This window comes from Misgurnus anguillicaudatus, chromosome 8, assembly GCF_027580225.2.
Source record: "Misgurnus anguillicaudatus chromosome 8, ASM2758022v2, whole genome shotgun sequence".
NCBI classification, from domain to species: Eukaryota; Metazoa; Chordata; class Actinopteri; order Cypriniformes; family Cobitidae; genus Misgurnus; species Misgurnus anguillicaudatus.
In genome coordinates, this window is record NC_073344.2 from 9,312,527 (window position 1) to 9,330,816 (window position 18,290).

Sequence of the window (18,290 nt, forward strand, 5' to 3'; positions counted from 1 at the left end):
TCTTCTATTGGCATACAGCTAGGTAAATGTCTAAATATATGAAATCTATACAACCCATAATAGCTGTATTATATCTAAAAGCATTCAGTATCTTGTGTTTCTCTCTTTCTCCGTTCCTTATAAGCTCCTGTCCTCCTCCTCTCCCCAGCGTCTCGCTGCTGAATGCTGCTTTATCTGTCCTATCAGCCAGCAACACATCCAGGCAGCCAATCAGACGCAGGCAGGCTCGGAACTATTTGCATAATATGAATGGGGGAGCGAAAAGGCCCCTCCCCTTCACTCCCTTCTCTGCTCACAACAGTCTGATTTACACCAAAAACATCAAAACACACATACACACAAATTATTTTCTTACATTCATACTATTCTACCACAAAAGGAGCGCAAATGCAATTTACAAATATATTCCTGTTGAATTCTTAATGCTTGTCCTAGCCTTTTTATACAGGGTGTACGCGTTTTGTAAAAGGAAAATAAGTGAGCCTAATATCAGTGCATGCAGTAATGACAGTTTAATGAGATTGTGCAGAGCTTTCTTTCTGTACAGTGATGCATTAGCAGCGTCTGTGTTCATCTCAAGGGAGACCGCAAACAAAAGCAGGACGGATTATCATATAAAGTCAAAATAATGCCATTGCTACACAGCCCAGCACACAAACATATACAGCATATGCATATAAACAGCAGTATAGGCAAGAAACATATGTATGTTTAATATGTTCATAAAAAGTGAATAATGTGAAAATTAACAGAAGTAGTAAAATAAAAAACTGTGAACCGGTTATAGGGATCCATTATATTTACGTTTATGTTTATTGTTGTGTGCACAACACTGTAGTCAGGTCAAGGTCAACTGTAGGTGTGCAGAGTCAAAAAAATGCACTGTGGGAAATCAGCTTGTGTTATAAACTAAATATTTAGTAAAAAGATGTAAAACTGTGTGTGTTATGTTATCTGTGTTTTTAATAGTGTATAATATAATTATACTGATATAATTAGACAATTAAGAAGTTTTTTGACAACACAAGAAAAGATTTACAAACTTTGAAATTGGTTTTATTTGTACGTGTTATATGTAAGGAATAATTGATGACGAGCCGTTGAATTATAAGAAAATAATGCACACCCAGGTGGTAATGTGGCACGACGCGAAGCGGTCATGAAGTGTGTCAATTATTCCGCTAATACCACGGTTACCAAAAACATTGCTCTGGCGCCTATTTTTAAGAAATTTGACAAGTTAGGTGTGCTATTTACAAAAATAATCAACACCCATGGAACATTTCTCAGCCAATCAGAATACAGCATTCAACAGGCCCGTGGTATAAGTTGTAAAAAATGGAATTGCTGTATGTGATGCTGGATACAAGTAAAAAACTTGTAATCAAATGTAGACAATAGAAAGCAAAACACTAAACAGGGCTCGCAAAATCGGTAGCCCGACGTCCTGGGGCTATTGTGTCTTTCAGTCGGGCAACCAAAATGAAATTGTGAATTTGAAATAGTGAATCATTGATCCCAGTTGTTTGCTCTTCTATAAATACATTTCTTAAAAATATCATAATACTGAGAAGTTCATATAAGCTTCAGTTGTGAACAAAGCATATTTGAGTTGATTGTAAGTTTATTCATCTATATATGATATTTGTGATTTGAAAATGTTTTTGATTGATGTTTCAACTCCTATCCAATTTTCTACTTAAAATTTGTATTTTTTCCAGTATAGTTCAAATTACTTTGGCTACCAAAACTTAAGGAGTTACTGTCCGAAAGGTTATCTGGGATTTTGAAATTATGCAAGCACTGGTATATGAAATTATTATTTGTGAATTATATCAGTGATTTTTAACCAATGCGCTTTGGGCCTTGGAGCGACATCTGGTGGGCCAACTAGGCAAAGGTAGACTACCTACAAATTATTTTAATTTATTTTTAATTGACAAATCTTGTTATTTTCAAATCCAACTTTTCCTATAAATTTATATGGATAAAAATAAGCCAATTTATGTTTGAACATAATTATATTTAAACATAAAAGCACATTTATGTTTGAATATCGCAACAATCACGTCACAATGACAGACAGGTGCAGTCAACACACATTACGTTAAGGGGGTCGCACACTGCATGTCCACATTACAGTACATATTTCAAATGTAAACATTGGTGGCATCTGTCTGTGGCACTTGGCTGTGACTCGGGTGCGCGATACCCTGAAAATGAGCAAAAGCATTACCCCTACAATTAAGTTTGCGCCACTTTTTGACATGCATCGCGCATTACTTTTTGACGTGCAAAGCACTTTCAGTCGTTTGATTTATGCGTCACATAAAGACGCATTTAATTATTTGTATGTGTATTAATAGAAATCACTTTTAATACAGCTGCCAAAAATGAAAAAGAAAAAATTAAGAGACCACTCAGGTTTTGCCTTTCATCATTTCTGAATGTTTTGCAACCATTTTTGTTTCAGTCAACTATATGTTGAATTCTAACAAAAGGAAACCTCAGAAGTCACCCAACAGCAATGTAAAAAGACTAAGAACAAGCCAAGACACAGGAAAGATGTGATTAAAAATCTATTTTGAACTATCCCTAAATACAGGTAAAAACATAGTATTGTGTTGTTGCAGTATTTAATAGTGTTGTAGTTCTCGAGACCGGTCTCGGTCAAGACCACTCAAGACCACTTTTTAAAGGTCTTGGAATCGAGCGCATTTTTACTCGGTCTCGTCTCGGTCTCAGACAAAGAGTATTCGGAATTTTATTTCAAGACCGGTCACTTTATTTTTTATCATTAATTTTATGCAGTTTATTCAGGTTTGGCATATGATGTCAGTAGCGCCTCACTGCAGAACATGACATCGAGGGGGCGGGGTTGGATTCAGATCCAGGGGCGGAGCTGGATCCAGATCCAGAGATCCCATTGGTCGGCAGTTTTACCACAAGACACGTCATACACGTGTTGCTGCGTTACCATTTCCGCATTAAGTCGTAACTAAATTAAGTTATTCTTTTGACATAAAAACGAACTTTACTTATGACTACAATAAAAGTAGTGCATTTAGGGTGAAATGTACGTTTTTTGCAATAATGTTTTGGAGTAAAACATTTTGGGTAAGCCTACTACGAGTAATCTTACCACATGCAGTTTAAGACCTATGAATGGATACAGTATAAAAATGCATAATTATTAAAATATATAGGTTATGGCATGCTATTTTGAAATTAATAAATTAAATGTTCATCTTGTATGGACTTTGAACTTGTTTTAACGCGTCTTTGCCATTAGGAAACGGGCTTCCCTCGTAGATGGTTTACTTTTTTTTAAATTGTGCTAATAAAAGATATCAAATAAATTTGTTTTTATATTTACCCGTATAGGAATAGCTGTGTAATAAGTGGGATAATGTACAAATAAATCCCTTCAGTGATATTACACTGTCAGGAACGTCCTTACCTCCCCTTACACCTAACTGTGATACTTTCTAAATTATTAATCTTTCTTGACTATATCATTAATCAAATGTACACTTAAATTGATAAGAACAAACGTTGGCGACCACATGTTGCAACTAATTGCAGGCTGCAACAACGCAAATATACTGGTTCATTTGGCGGAACAAAGTATATAAAGTGGGAGGAGTTGGATCAAGATCCAACCCCGCCCCCTGGATGTTATTTTCTGCAGTGAGAACCATCTACATGATGTTGGTAACTTGGCATTGTTTAAAGGAATATTCCATTTTCTTAAAAGAAAAATCCAGATAATTTACTCACCACCATGTCATCCAAAATGTTGATGTCTTTCTTTGTTCAGTCAAGAAGAAATTATGTTTTTTGAGGAAAACATTGCAGGAATTTTCTCATTTTAAATGGACTTTAATAGAGCCCAACATTTAATACTCAACACTTAACAGTTTTTTTCAACGGAGTTTCAAAGGTCTATAAACGATCCCAAACGAGGCATAAGGGTCTTATCTAGCGAAATGATTGTCATTTTTGACCAGAAAAATAGAAAATATGTACTTTTATACCACAACTTTTCGTCTAGGTCCGGTCCAGCGCGACCTAACGTAAATGCGTAGTGACGTAGGGAGGGCACGTGTTACATATATAAAACGCACATTTGCGGACCATTTTAAACAATAAACTGACAAAAAGACATTAATTAGTATCAGTTGACATACAACAACGTAGGAACGGTCCTCTTTCAACACACTTGTAAACACTGGGGCGGAGTTTCGCGTTCGTCCTCTGTGACCTCTTGACGTCATGACGTATTGCGTGGGGTCAGCTGGCGCATCACGACTGGATCTAGACGAGAGGTTGTGCTTTGGGGGTGTATATTTTTAGTTTTTCTTGTCGGAAATGACAATCGTTTCGCTAGATAAGACCCTTGTGCCTCGTTTGGGATTGTTTATAGTCCTTTGGAGCTCCGTTGAAAAAAATGTTTAGTGTTTAGTTAAGTATCAAATGTTGGGCTCTATTAAAGTCCATTAAAACTAGAAAAATCCTGCAATGCTTTCCTCAAAAAACACAATTTCCTCTCGACTGAACAAAGAAAGACATCAACATTCAAGGTATTGAAGAAGAGCTTTGCTCTCCTACGCCGTTGACTTTTTTACCATATATTAATAACATAAGCACACTATACTCTGTGACAAGGTCTTATGTTGTCTATAATATACTTAGAGCCTGGCAAGATGTTAAGAGGTTTTGTGGATCTGTTGGTAAAATTTCCTGTCTGGCACCTCTATTTTCTAACCCAGATTTACCGCCAGCCCTTGGAAAATCTTTGCTTCTAAAATGGAAAGATTATGGTATATATCAGTTCCAACATTTATTTGTAAATTGCTCTTTAAAGTCATTCTCAGATTTAATTTTAGAATTCAAGATTCCAAAATGCGAGTTCTTTAAATATTTGCAAATTCGTCATTTGATAAGTACTTTGGATAAGGCAGGGCGTTTGTCATTGGAGCGATCTAGAATGGAGGATGTTTTGATAAAACAGGCAAAATTAAAAGGGATAGTTTCTGTTATCTATGGTGTACTTTTAGACCACCATGACTCTTCTTTGGCGTCACTTAAAATTGTGTGGCAAAAGGATCTTGAATGTACCTTTGATGATGACCAGTGGGGTATTATATGTAAGAGTGTTTTTACTTCTTTTTCTTGTAACAAAATTATAGAACAGAATTATACATTTATGCATAGAATTTATTACACCCCCCTTCGATTGAGTAAAATGTATCCCAATGTGTCACCTAAATGCCACAGATGTGAATCATGTATAGGATCAATTATGCACATCTTTTGGAAATGTCAAAAGCTTGAGTACTTTTGGAAAGAGGTACATGATTGGACAGTTAAAGCTCTCGAAACATCATTGGACTTTACGCCTGTATTATATCTTTTTGGGACTGAATTTGATAAGACATATGACCCTGTATTTGTGCAAAGAATGAGTGTAATCTCTTACATAGCAAAAAAATGTGTATTGCTCAATTGGAAACAACATGAACCTCCAACATTTCATCTGTTTAAACTCCTCTTGTATGATACATTAAGACTTGAACAATTTACTTATTCCTTAAGAGGCAGGGCTGATGTTTTTGGGAAAATATGGGCTTCTATCATAGACCTCTGACTTTGTTGTTTTTCAAAATTTGTATGACCATAACTTCAATTGAAATTGATGATTAAATCACTTTTTTTTTTCTCCTTTCTATACTTTTTTTATTTTTATTATTTTATTCTTGTTTATTTTCTTTTTCTACTTTTTTTTTATGTATGTGATGTATGTATGTGTATATGTCAATCTGTTATGAGTATGTACGGATATATTTATATCCTTTTCAGTTCCATTCCTTACCCTTTCTATGTACATCATTTAAAAAAAAAAAAAAAACCTAATAAAAAAATAAAAAAGATAATTATAAAAAAGAAAATGGACTAATCCTTTAAAGGTAGGGTAACAGATTTGATCCTGAAACATTTTTTGTTATGCTGGTTAAAAGTCTCCTTACATCCTGATAGCAATCACTGTGTTAAGTTGTTAAAATGTATTTGTAGAAATTTATGTCATCTGTGAAAGGCGTAGGACCAAAAAAATGTTCAACAAATCATAGATTTCGGTCCGAACGGACGTTTCCATTTTTGTCCCTCATACGTAAGCATAATTTGAATGCCCACCGCGCAGCGAGTCCACGCAGACACCATACGTCATCGGCGCGTTCACGTGCGCTCACCTCCTGCCTGTTAACAGTGAGAACAGCAAACTTTTCTGCTAAATTGACAACCTACACAGGAGGCACAAAACTAAAAGCATCTTTTATAACAACAACAGCAAAAACTGCCTGGATCAGCAAGAGCAAAAACCCAAATGAACATCTGTAACTTTACTGCTTTACCACGAGATGCAAACAGCTGCAGGACGCAAAGGGTCTGAAAGGGTCGTTGCACTGTTTATTTTTGTATGTTAGGTACATGATATGTTTTTATTGAGATGGATTCAGATATTATACTTTGATGAAAAATTTTGTTGCTTATGAAATTTGTGTTCGTTTACGGATTAGCGTAACGATATAGTTACTACGACTACACAACCGAACGTGTGCTTAAACTGATTCTGATGTAAACCAGTTGTTTGGTTATTTTGGCAGTGTTATTCGACTTTGTACTGCAAAGTTGTCTCACTGCTGAATGAGACATGAGATATGACCGTCTGATCTGTGCGTGTTCATGTGTTTTGGAAGAGGCGTGACTTTGGATGGCGGTTTGACTTGAGGGTGGGATCGGGATTTCATTCCTAGGCGGCTACCGTTAGCATTTTTCAAAATGTGTTACCCTACCTTTAAGTTTTTTCAATGGCTGTATTTTTTTTATTTTAAAGATGTAACTAGGTACTACCTTTGACTACTACAATAATATAAATAAAGTCTAAGCCTAAAAGGTGAAACTTTAAATGTTTTTTTCCACTGGAAATGACGCCTGTGGTTTGGTTACCAATTGGAATAGCAATAGCATTTCTCATTTGTCTACAAAGTGGTACCACCTAAGGGTACCTTTTACCTTTATTATTTATTCATTTATTATTATTTTGTGTTGTTCATACTATCATATTTGGAAAGCATTAGACTACAAATAGGCAGATGGACCTTTAATGTGAAGCTCTTTTTTCACAATATGTTTTCATGGCAGACACAAAATCAAGCAAGCATGCAGAATGTTACTACATTATCAGGACTTAGAGAGGACAAGTGTATTACAAATCAACCACTAAAAATTCTAAATTGGTTAAACATTTGAAATGGTGGGAGGGGCTTGTCACCCTCATTGCGATGATTATGAGAAGAGAAATAGTCAGTAGTTGACAGCTGTTCCTGATTTTTTTTCATTAAGAAACATAATTCTGTATCTTTGGAAATTACATCAAATAAACAGTCCAACTAAACAAGAAAAATAAAACATTTACACACTTGGACAATGAGGAGACATCCAAATTCACTGGGCAGTGCTAAAGTCAAGTACTAGACAGCTATATAATCCATCAAAATGAGTCAACAAAACTGTTCTCTGAAAATAGGGCGCTACCTCATGTTTACCCAGTAGCTGAAATTTTGCCAGTTAACCAAAGGTGTGAGAACGAGACATCTGCTATTGAAGGCAGCCAATGTTCCTCAAAATAAATCTCTTCAAGAACAACTGAAGAGCAATATGAAACAGTGGGTCAGGCATAATATTTTTAGCAAATTTTAGTATAATCCAGGATACCTGATACAATTAATCCTAAAAGAAAAGTATTAAAACGTTTTATAATCATGTTGAAGAGCTCCTTAATTAAGCCACACAACCGACAACACATTTACGCTTTCCAAGAACCTGCGTAAGACACGCAAAAATAAGAAAAAATATGTGGTCTGGACATAAGGACTGTTTATGTTTGTATAGATGGTTTAATATCTGCGAGTGTCCAGTGACATGGAGCATGCTACAGAAGATAAAGGACGCAAACCTTACCACAGTTAGCCCACCGCTTGGGCAAAAGTGTTGGGTTGCTTTAGTTATTATTACCATCTGGGAAGAGGATTCGAATAATTATATGCTAAATATACATGACTAATAAATCTGCCTTATTCCAGCATCCTGTGATACTTAGATGACAGTATTACATTACTCGTGTGAGTCTGGAGAGTTTACCCTCGATGACCCGGCACCTGGGGAGGCACTTCATGGCACCAAGTGCTGACGCATGACAAAATCATCAGACTTTTCATGAAATGAGATAGCACTGACCCAACGCACACACCACAGTCACCTCTCCTGTTTCAAACAAAAGATGTACACCCACAAATCACCTTCCACCCTTTAATTCCTGTGGGGATGCCGCAGAAAAGCTCATTGATCTACACATGACTCGAGAGAAACAGACAGCACGTTCACTATTATTGATCTGAAGAGGCTAGGACTAAATAATGGTATGAGCTCTTAAGGTTACATGCTTAGGGCGTGAGCATGTGACGCAGTTCAAAATAAACACTGAAAACATCAACAGTTTGGAAAATCTGAAGACATTTGACAAGCTCTGCATACTTTATGGCATGTACTATCCTAATGAGATAATATATTCAAGAGAAATATACAGATCCGAACCTGAAAATAACTATATTTCACTCCGTACTGGTATGTAGCATGCAATGAAATAGCATGTTATTTTCAGCACATCTCTGGGTTAATTAAGTTACAAAGCACTTCCCAATTTCACACTTCAAATTACATGAACAACGAGTGTCAGTATCTGCAGACTGCTGTTAGATAGAGCTGAAAAGTGATGTCCCTGCACCATTCACGGCAAGCACGTAATGAGAGAGTCGGAGAGGGCTAAAAGAAAACCTGACAGCAGAAATTGATGCCATTAATCTAGTGAACCATTATAAATATGTAATAAATAACACAAACAAAAACATTTAGGCCTACGCCGGGGAAACAGGAAAGTAAAAATTAATTTGATGCAACATCTAGCAAGAGGAAAATAGATCTGTAAAATCAATCCACTACTTCTTTTGAGGTTATAATGTGCATGCCTGTCTAATTAAGACAAATTGATAAAGTTTTAACAATTAATTGAAAGTCTGCAGATTTCAAAAGTAGAAAACCTATTAACCCATTTTCAAAATCGACTAGTTAGTGGTTTGTCTTAATGTCTACAGTATATCTTGAGAAAGCCCAATAAAAATAGGCTAATTTAATTCATGTCCAACATTATCTTTATATACTGTACACATAAAATGGGAATATATAAACTTAAAATTATTATTATTATTATTAATTGTTATTATTATTTTCATTATTATTAATAATTATTACAGGGTTCTTACACCTTAGTTAACTTCAAATTCAAGGACTTTCCAGGTCCAATACCCTCAAATTCAAGGACTAAATATGGGGACACATTTGAAGTTAGAGCAAGGTTACATTGTGTTACCTTTTAAGATACATTGTTACAGTTCCCTTGTGAGGGAACTCGCGCTGCGTCACTGCGGTGACACTTTGGGGAGGCCTCCAAGGGTAAGTGCGTCTGAATGTGTATATCAAATTCAACCAATGGTGAGGCTTAATGACAAAGACAGTGTGAGACGGGAGCCAGGAAGTATATCGCTATCTGAAATATTGCCAAAGACTGCATTACAGGGATGCAGCAAGTATGGCAAGCGAGATGCAGTGTCTCATTCGCTTCTCAGGGAATAACAGTTACATACGTAACCCGAGACGTTTTCATGTGTCAAACACAACTATGCAAAAAAGCATTTTGTTATGAATCAACATTCGCATACAGAAGATACAAGCAGTTAAAGTGAACAGTTTAGCACGTGTGCTTAAAAAGTCTAGAATTTTTATGATATTATCCTACACTACACAGGGCATAATATAGTTTTTTTTCTAGAAAACGTCTTGCATAAAATAGATTCAAGCACTTTCAATGACCTGTATCTATGTATATGTATATTTTCAAAAACTTCGCAGGGGCTTGATTTTTTCCCCCCAGATTCACTAACTTTCAAGGATTTCAAGGACCCGTGGGAACCCTGTATTATTATTATTTACGGTGTTATTAAATAATACCTACAATTTTATTTAAAGAAATACTCCAGCCAAATATCAAAATTACCCTATGATTTACTCACACTCAAGCAATCCGAGATACACGTCCATCATCTTTCAGACAAGCACATTTTGAGTTATTTTAGTAAATGTCCTTGCTTGTCCAAGCTTTATAATGGTAGAAAACTGGGATCAGGAAACAACTTCTGACTTTAAACCCCCCAAAGGTGCATCCATCCTCCAAACGAGTCAAGCGTCAATGCGCAACGTACCCATGGCAATTGAGTGCTGACTACGCTAAAACTTGTGCGTGAATCGTTTGAGTCCATGATGGTGCCGGTACGGGAAGCTAGTTATTATAGTTTATAAAGTTTAAAATATGTATAATTGCATTGATTACCAGCAAAAGACCTTTATTAACCCTTCTATACCCTAACTACTTATGTGAAGGATGAATGCACTTCTTTTTTGGGCTTTTAAGTAAGAAGTTATTCCCTGATTCCTGTTTTCTCCCATTATAAGCTTGGAAAAGCATGGACATTTACTAAAATAACTCAGAATGTGCTCGTCTGAAAGATGATGGACTTCTGTATCTCGGATTGCTTGAGGGTGAGTACATCATGGGGTAATTTTGATATTTTGCTGGAGTATCGCTTTAATGCTGAACTCAAGCTTCATCTGATGCTGCTTTAGCAGTCTTATAGTGATGCGGGTCCATTAAAGGTGGCCTCTTATTAGAGAGCTGATGAGGTGGAATACGCTATCTAGATATCAGATAAGTAGTTCACGACAAAAAGTGGAAGTGAAGTACAGGTACAGTCTGCTTCCAAGAAACAGCATAGTCAGGGGCTAATAAAAATGAAGTGCTGAGCAAGCCCCAGGCCAAAAAAGCAGAGTTTCTCTTTTCCCAGGCACAGGGCCTCCTTTGAAGACGAATTGGGAATTTGTGCGTGTGTGTGTTACTATGCTAGTGTGCTAAACACCTGTATGAAAGACTGGAGATCTGGCAAATTCAGAAAATCTTGCAACCCCTTTTTCTAACCACTCATAAGTCTGCTTTTATTACTAATGGAGCTTTTCCATCGCATAGTACCCCACGGTTTGGTTTGGGTCCGGTCGGGTCAGCTCACCTTACTTTGGCTTGGTTAGCTTTTCCATCGAGTTTAGTAACACTTCGGAGTGAGAGGAATTATGGGCGTGTCGTTATATTTGCGCTGCCTCATGCTGTGACATCATGTGAGAGCGTCGTTGTACATTCCCATACATTAATTTATTTCTCAGTCCGCCACAAAATTAAAATTGACAACCACAAATAGATGTTTGCACATCGCATTTATCATTACCTCTGTCTCACCAGACAGTTTCTGTACAAACACCCGTGGCGTCGGTCGACGCTCTCCGCCGAGCCTCATTTAAGTTGCATTTAAACATATATGCGGATATGCGCGTCGCCACAAACTGCATGTCTAGAAAAAAACGGTTATGGTGTTCCTGATTCACAACCTGTGTATGTTTTTCATCACTAAAAGGGAGTTTGGGAACTTATAGCAGAGCACAGAAGACAACAGGTTTACTTGAGACAGCGCAAATATGCTCTCATATTTAGGCCATGTTTACATTAGAGCATTTGCGTTTTAAAACGGCATTTTAAAATGAAAACGATCCTCGTTTATACTGGCATTTTAAAAAGAATCTTCATCCACACTATACACCACCATAAACGTATGAAACATGACCAATCACGTAACTGGGCATGCGCATAAAAGTGTAAAATAACTTATTACTCTAATAATAGCTTACCTTTGCACGTTTACGCAGCCTAGGGGGTGTGCGATATTGACAAAAATTCATACATGGGTCCTTTGCTGGCAACTATAACAGACACTATTTTTGAACCTATAAAAATGTGTTTGGGAAAGTCTTATACTGTTCTATTTCCCCCCTACAACATATTAATATGATTAATAGGTTAATTTTGATTAAAAGATCTTTATTATTTAAAAAGAAAGCATTCAAGTGAACAGTACTAAACAGTAGCGAACTTGAAACATAAATAAATTTCAGCAAATGCAAACTTCAATCAAACGAAGTAAGAAGTGAAGTATTGCTTTAGACTACCAGAAATGCTTATTGCATTAATTTTTAAAAGTGTGCGAGGTCCGTGCACGTCCTCCGCTAGCAACGCACAAATAGCTAAAAGCCAAGCGCCTAAACGAGCATTATAATAATGACGTTGAGTTTATTGTTTTTATTAATTTATATTCACAAAACTTATCAACAAAACATCGATTTAAATTAAGAGACAAATTAACTGAAACGAAACTCATTTTAAAGTAGCAAACAAAACTTACATTAAACTGGAAAATAATGTCTGACCCATTACAATTCTCCCTTTATATTGGCCTTTGCAACGCCTATATGGCATTTAAAATTACAGTCTATCTTTCGTAAGCTAACTAAATTTAAACAAAACATAAACACTTATACTGTTCTAGCTCCCCCTACAACATATTAATATGATTAATAGGTTAATTTTAATTTTATAACTAAACAGAAAGGTCTTTATGATTTAAAAAGAAAGCATTCAAGTAAACAGTAAACAGTAGCGAACTTGAAGCAAAAATAAATTTACGCAAATGCAAACTTCAATCAAACATAGTAAGAAGTGAAGTATTGCTTTACCCTACCAGAAATGCTTATTGCATTAATTTTTAAAAGTGTGCGAGGTCCGTGCACGTCCTCCGCTAGCAACACACAAATAGCTAAAAGCGCAAGCGCCTAAACGAACATTATATTAATGACGTTGAGTTTATTGTTTTTATTAATTTATATTCACAAAACTTATCATCAAAACATCGATTAAAATTAAGAGACAAATTAACTGAAACGAAATTCATTTTAAAGAAGCAAACAAAACTTACATTAAACTGGAAAATAATGTCTGACCCATTACAATTCTCCCTTCATATTGGCCTTTGCAACGCCTATATGGCGCTTAAATTACAGTCTATCTTTCGTAAGCTAACTAAATTTAAACAAAACATAAACACATTAAACCCAACAATACTCAAACATTAATATAAAACAGACATTATCTAAAAGGATACATGTTAAAACAATCCGATATAGCGTTTATAATAGCTGGTTGGTAGATGTTTACTATTTTTGGCAAAAACTCCGTTGCAAACCAATATTTACATCAATAAAATAATTTTTACTTTGAAAATGATGCGCTGTCACGTTAACGTCAGCTGTTCGTTTACATAAGACTCCATCTACGTTCATTTACACTCAGAGCAACGTCTGAGTTTTCAAACTAAAACAGGGTCTTCAGCGTTTGCGAACAAATCCGTTTATGAGGGTCGAAATCGGTGATGTAGTGTAGATGAAAGGCGTAAACGTAGCAAAAGTAACGCGTTTTAAAGCATAAACGCATTAATGTAAACATAGCCTTAGTTTTTATACTGTGCTCTTTTTGTATTTAATTTAAACTGGTTCTTACTTCACTTTTAATAATGTTTGTCTGTATTTCTTTTTTTTCTTTTCTCTTCTTTTTTTAACTAAAGGCCCCTCTAGGGACAAGTGTTGTAAACTAGCTTCGGCTAAAAACACTATGATACATACATCAAATGACTGTTTCCAGTGTATTTATGTCTCTTCTTTGTATCTGTCCCTACTTAAACAAACGTAAATAAAAAAATAGCATGAGGGTAAAGCTAATCTTTTACATTATAGCGATGACGCTGGTAGTGACAATTCTCTCAGAACAATCAGCGATCTACAGTGTTTTTGCATCACATTTTGGTATCAGCTCGGGTTGCTTGAAACCCCAAACGAGGTGGAACTAAAAAAAAAGTATCAGGTACTACGTACTGCACCCAGTGGAAAAGCTCCCAAAAGTAAGCTGACCCGACCCAAACCAAACCATGGGGTACTATGCAATAGAAAAGCACCATAAGTGAAGAAAACTTTCTCTTTTCATCCCATGTCCAACTTGCCAATGTTACTGAACAGGGATTAACAAACAAACAGCAAACTTCCTGAAGCAGACATGCTTTGTAACTCAATGATGCAAGCACTCTCAACAGGCAGAGGGAACATCAAGATAACAGCTACCGTGATAAACCATTTTTTGCTCTTATCTCATTGCCACTGAAAGACTTGTCATTCAAGTACAAAACTGTCAGTCCTCTTCCTCAGGTGAGCTCCAGGAAGTGGGACAGAAGAAAAATGCCAAAATGAAGAGCTCATAGAGATGGCAAACCAGAAAAGAGTAGCTATTGTCAGAAAGCATAGACACAACATTGATGCTTTTGTCATAAGCGTCAATGTGAATATGGTGAATTGAGGTTGGACAGCCACAATTACATACAAGTCACACATGTTGTCTCCTGCTAAGAGAGGCCTATCTGATTCTGAATAGATTACTTCATCCTGGGCAGGGCTCAGTGAGTTGACACATCTGTAATCATGCCTTTCAAAATGAATAAACAAAATACTAACAGGTAAGATGCAGTGAGGAAAATAAGTATTTGAACACCCTGGTATTTTGCAAGTTCTCCCACTTAGAAATCATAAAGGGGTCTAAAATTGTCATCGTAGGTGCATGTCCATTGTAAAAGACATAATCTAAAAAAAAAAAAAACAGAAATCACAATGTATGATTTTTTAGCTATTTATTTGTATGAAACAGCTGCAAATAAGTATATAAGTGAACTAGAATTCTGAGCCTCAAAGACCTGTAAGTCTGCTTAAAAATGTCCACCTCCACTCACACATTTATTATCCTAAATTAGATGCACCTGTTTGAGGTCGTTAGCCGCATAAAGACATCTGTCCACCCCATACAATCAGTAAGAATCCAACTACTAACATGGCCAAGACCAAAGAGCTGTCCAAAGAGACTAGAGACAAAATTGTACACCTGCACAAGGCTGGAAAGGGCTACAGGGAAATTGCCAAACAGCTTGGTGAAAACAGGTCCACTGTTGGAGCAATCATTAGAAAATGGAAGAAGCTAAACATGACTGTCAATCCCCCTCGGACTGGGGCTCCATGCAAGATCTCATCTCGTGGGGTCTCAATGACCCTAAGAAAGGTGAGAAATCAGCCCAAAACTACACGGGAGGAGCTGGTCAATGACCTGAAAAGAGATGGGACCACCGTTTCCAAGGTTACTGTTGGTACTACACCAAGACATCATGGTTTGAAATCATGCATGGCACGGAAGGTTCCCCTGCTTAAACCAGCATATGTCCAGGCCCGTCTTAAGTTTGCCATTTGGATGATCCAGAGGAGTCACGGGAGAAAGTCATGTGGTCAGATGAGACCAAAATAGAACTTTATTTATTTGTGTTTCATGGCTTAAAATAACTTGTTTTAAAACTGCGGCTCTTCAATAAGTGTACAAACGTTACGTTTCCGTGACCATGCGCACAGGAGCGTGACGTGGGCGCGTAACCTCGATAGAGACAATAGTCCAAAATTTCTACTGGTTGACGAATTTCTACCGGTTAATCATGTCTACCGGTTTATCGCCAACCCCTAGTATATAGTATTAAAAACTGTATAAAATGTAAACAGATGTGTCAAGGTTTTTAGGGTAAACAAATCCACTTCCACTTGAGCAATAGCAGGAAACTGCAGGATCTCTTAAACCTAAATAAAATTAAATCCTAATTTCTCATTTTAAAGAAATTAGTCTTTTTACTTAATTCTGCTCAAAAAACACTCAAGATGTGTTTAGTGCCAAGAGAGTTCACACAAAACACAGATGATGCCTAAAGAAGACATTTAGTACGGAACATTTATTTTTTTATTTTTTGTACATATTTCCTGTATTTTTTGTCTAAAACCTATTAACCTGTACAAAAATCAGACGTTAGTTTAGAAACAATCAAATTCAAAGACCATGTAACATCTGCAAAAAAACAAGCAAGCTTTACAACAATAGTTCCAGATTTTGAATCTGATTGGATGAGACACTTTACAGTTTTACAGTATTACCCTGCTAGAGTAACAGTTAAAACAATACTACGACCAAGTTATTGATTTACTTAACAAACATCATAGCAAATACTAGGGATCGACCGATATGGATTTTTTAGTGCCGATGCCGATACCGATTTTTGTTTCATCAGCCTTAGCCGATGACTGATACAGGCTGCCGATTTTCTTGAGCCGATATTTGGAGCCGATACTGCTTTTGCTCACTCAATTTACATCATAAAAATGGCACGATGACACCATATGTCTCAATTTTTAAAAAAAATTATTGAACTTAATAAAAAAACTATATTTAAAAAATAGTAAAAACGGGTGAGGGTGCTATGAAACCATGAACTGCACTCTCCACAATGACGAGGAACTATCAGCAAAGGATACTGATTTCTAGCACTTTACTACTACAAATATATATAGAGATGAGAAATAAAAACCCGCTTTGTGCAGCTATGATCAGCTGTTAGGCCGAGCTTTCGATGTTGTCATGGAAAGGTTGGTTGTTTTTAGTCACATGACCTGCAATCGCTTGCGGCTTCCAACACTCTGTCTATAAATAATGCTGGAAAAAAATCGGCGAACACAGCAGCCACATATCGGCCGATGCCGATACACATAAACCCCGCAAATATCGGCCCGATATATCGGCCGACCGATATATCGGTCTATCACTAGCAAATACACACTCGGCTGTACTCTCTCTCTCTCTCTCTCTCTCTCTCTCTCTCTCTCACTCTCATATAAAGTCTCCTTGGTAATGTGGAACTGTGATATCTAATAACTAAATAATTTAGCAGCCTATATGCCTACATTAAAACAAACACGGGGGACTTATCTAAGTACCTAAGGTCATTTATTTCTTTGTAAGATAAATTACAGACACTGTAACATCTGCTGGGTTCACACTGTGCCCAGTGCATTGTAAATCTATATACAATCAGGGAGTGTTGCAAGTTTTCAGTCACTTGCATCATTTTTTCCATCTTGTGCATGGTTGTATTACTTCTCGGCATCACCCTGGGAGTTATTTTACTAGCTAAGCAGTTTTTACAAGGATGTCCTTCTGTTTGGGAAGCAGCCAGACAGACCATCAATAACAGGTTTCATACGGCAAATCTAATGCTTATCAATCATCGCTTATGATATATGCTTTTATATCTTTGCTGACTACAAGAATAAAGGTTGAACAGCGTCCCACAGTTTGTTAGTGATAAATCAAATTGAGTTGGCCACCTTGAGAAGCAGATCTCACCACTGATGTCAAATAGGTGAGGAGAGTAGATTAAGTTTAAAGCAGTGGATTTTTCTTATAGTGACAGATTTTCTGCATATACTTTTTGCAGCTGAAGACCAATGAAATGAGTAAAGTAAGATTTGTGAAAATAGGATATTTTAATTACTGACTAATAACCTTTTCATTGCCATTAAAGTGAAATTACTGTCGGAGCAGATTGTGTAGTGGCCACTTTCGGCAACCCGAGTTTGATTCCCGGCTCGTGGTCATTACCCCTCTCTCCTCCCTGTACTTTCCTGTCCTCTCCTTAATCAGAAAAGGACATAACCGGTCAACATAAGCTGTAAAAATACTGCAATTTAAATCCAAACTCTTACATACAAATGCACAAAAATCTGTGCAGCATGTTTACTAACAACACAAGCAGTGGATTCTGACAAAAAAAGACTCATTAAAATACCAGGCTTAAACGTGAGATGCGTAAACGTAAAATGTGTCTCTCTCATCCACTTGCGATCCGATCGACTTAAAGGAATATTCAATTTTCTTAAAAGAATAATCCAGATAATTTACTCACCACCATGTCATCCAAAATGTTGATTTATTTCTTTGTTCAGTCCAGGAGAAGTTGTGTTTTTTGAGGAGATCGTTGCGGGATTTTTCTCATTTTGATGGACTTTGAGGGAGCCCAACATTTAATACTTAACTCAACACGTAACAGTTTTTTTCATCGGAGTTTCAAAGACTATAAACGATCCCAAACTAGGAATAAGGGTCTTATCTAGCGAAACAATTGTCATTTTTGACAAGAAAAATAAAAAATATATACTTTTAAACCGCAACTTTTCGTTTAGGTCCGGTCCCGCGCGACCTAACGTAAATGCGTAGTGACGTAGGGAGGTCTTCGTGTTACATATATAAAACGCACATTTGCGGACCATTGTAAACAATA

At 36.6% G+C, this 18,290-nt stretch overlaps 1 protein-coding gene across 3 annotated transcripts in view; it reads right to left on the reverse strand.

The window, feature by feature from the left end:
- mast2 (microtubule associated serine/threonine kinase 2) overlaps positions 1 to 18,290 on the reverse strand; it is a 187,256-nt gene that overhangs the window by 108,333 nt on the left and 60,633 nt on the right. The window lies entirely within an intron of this gene.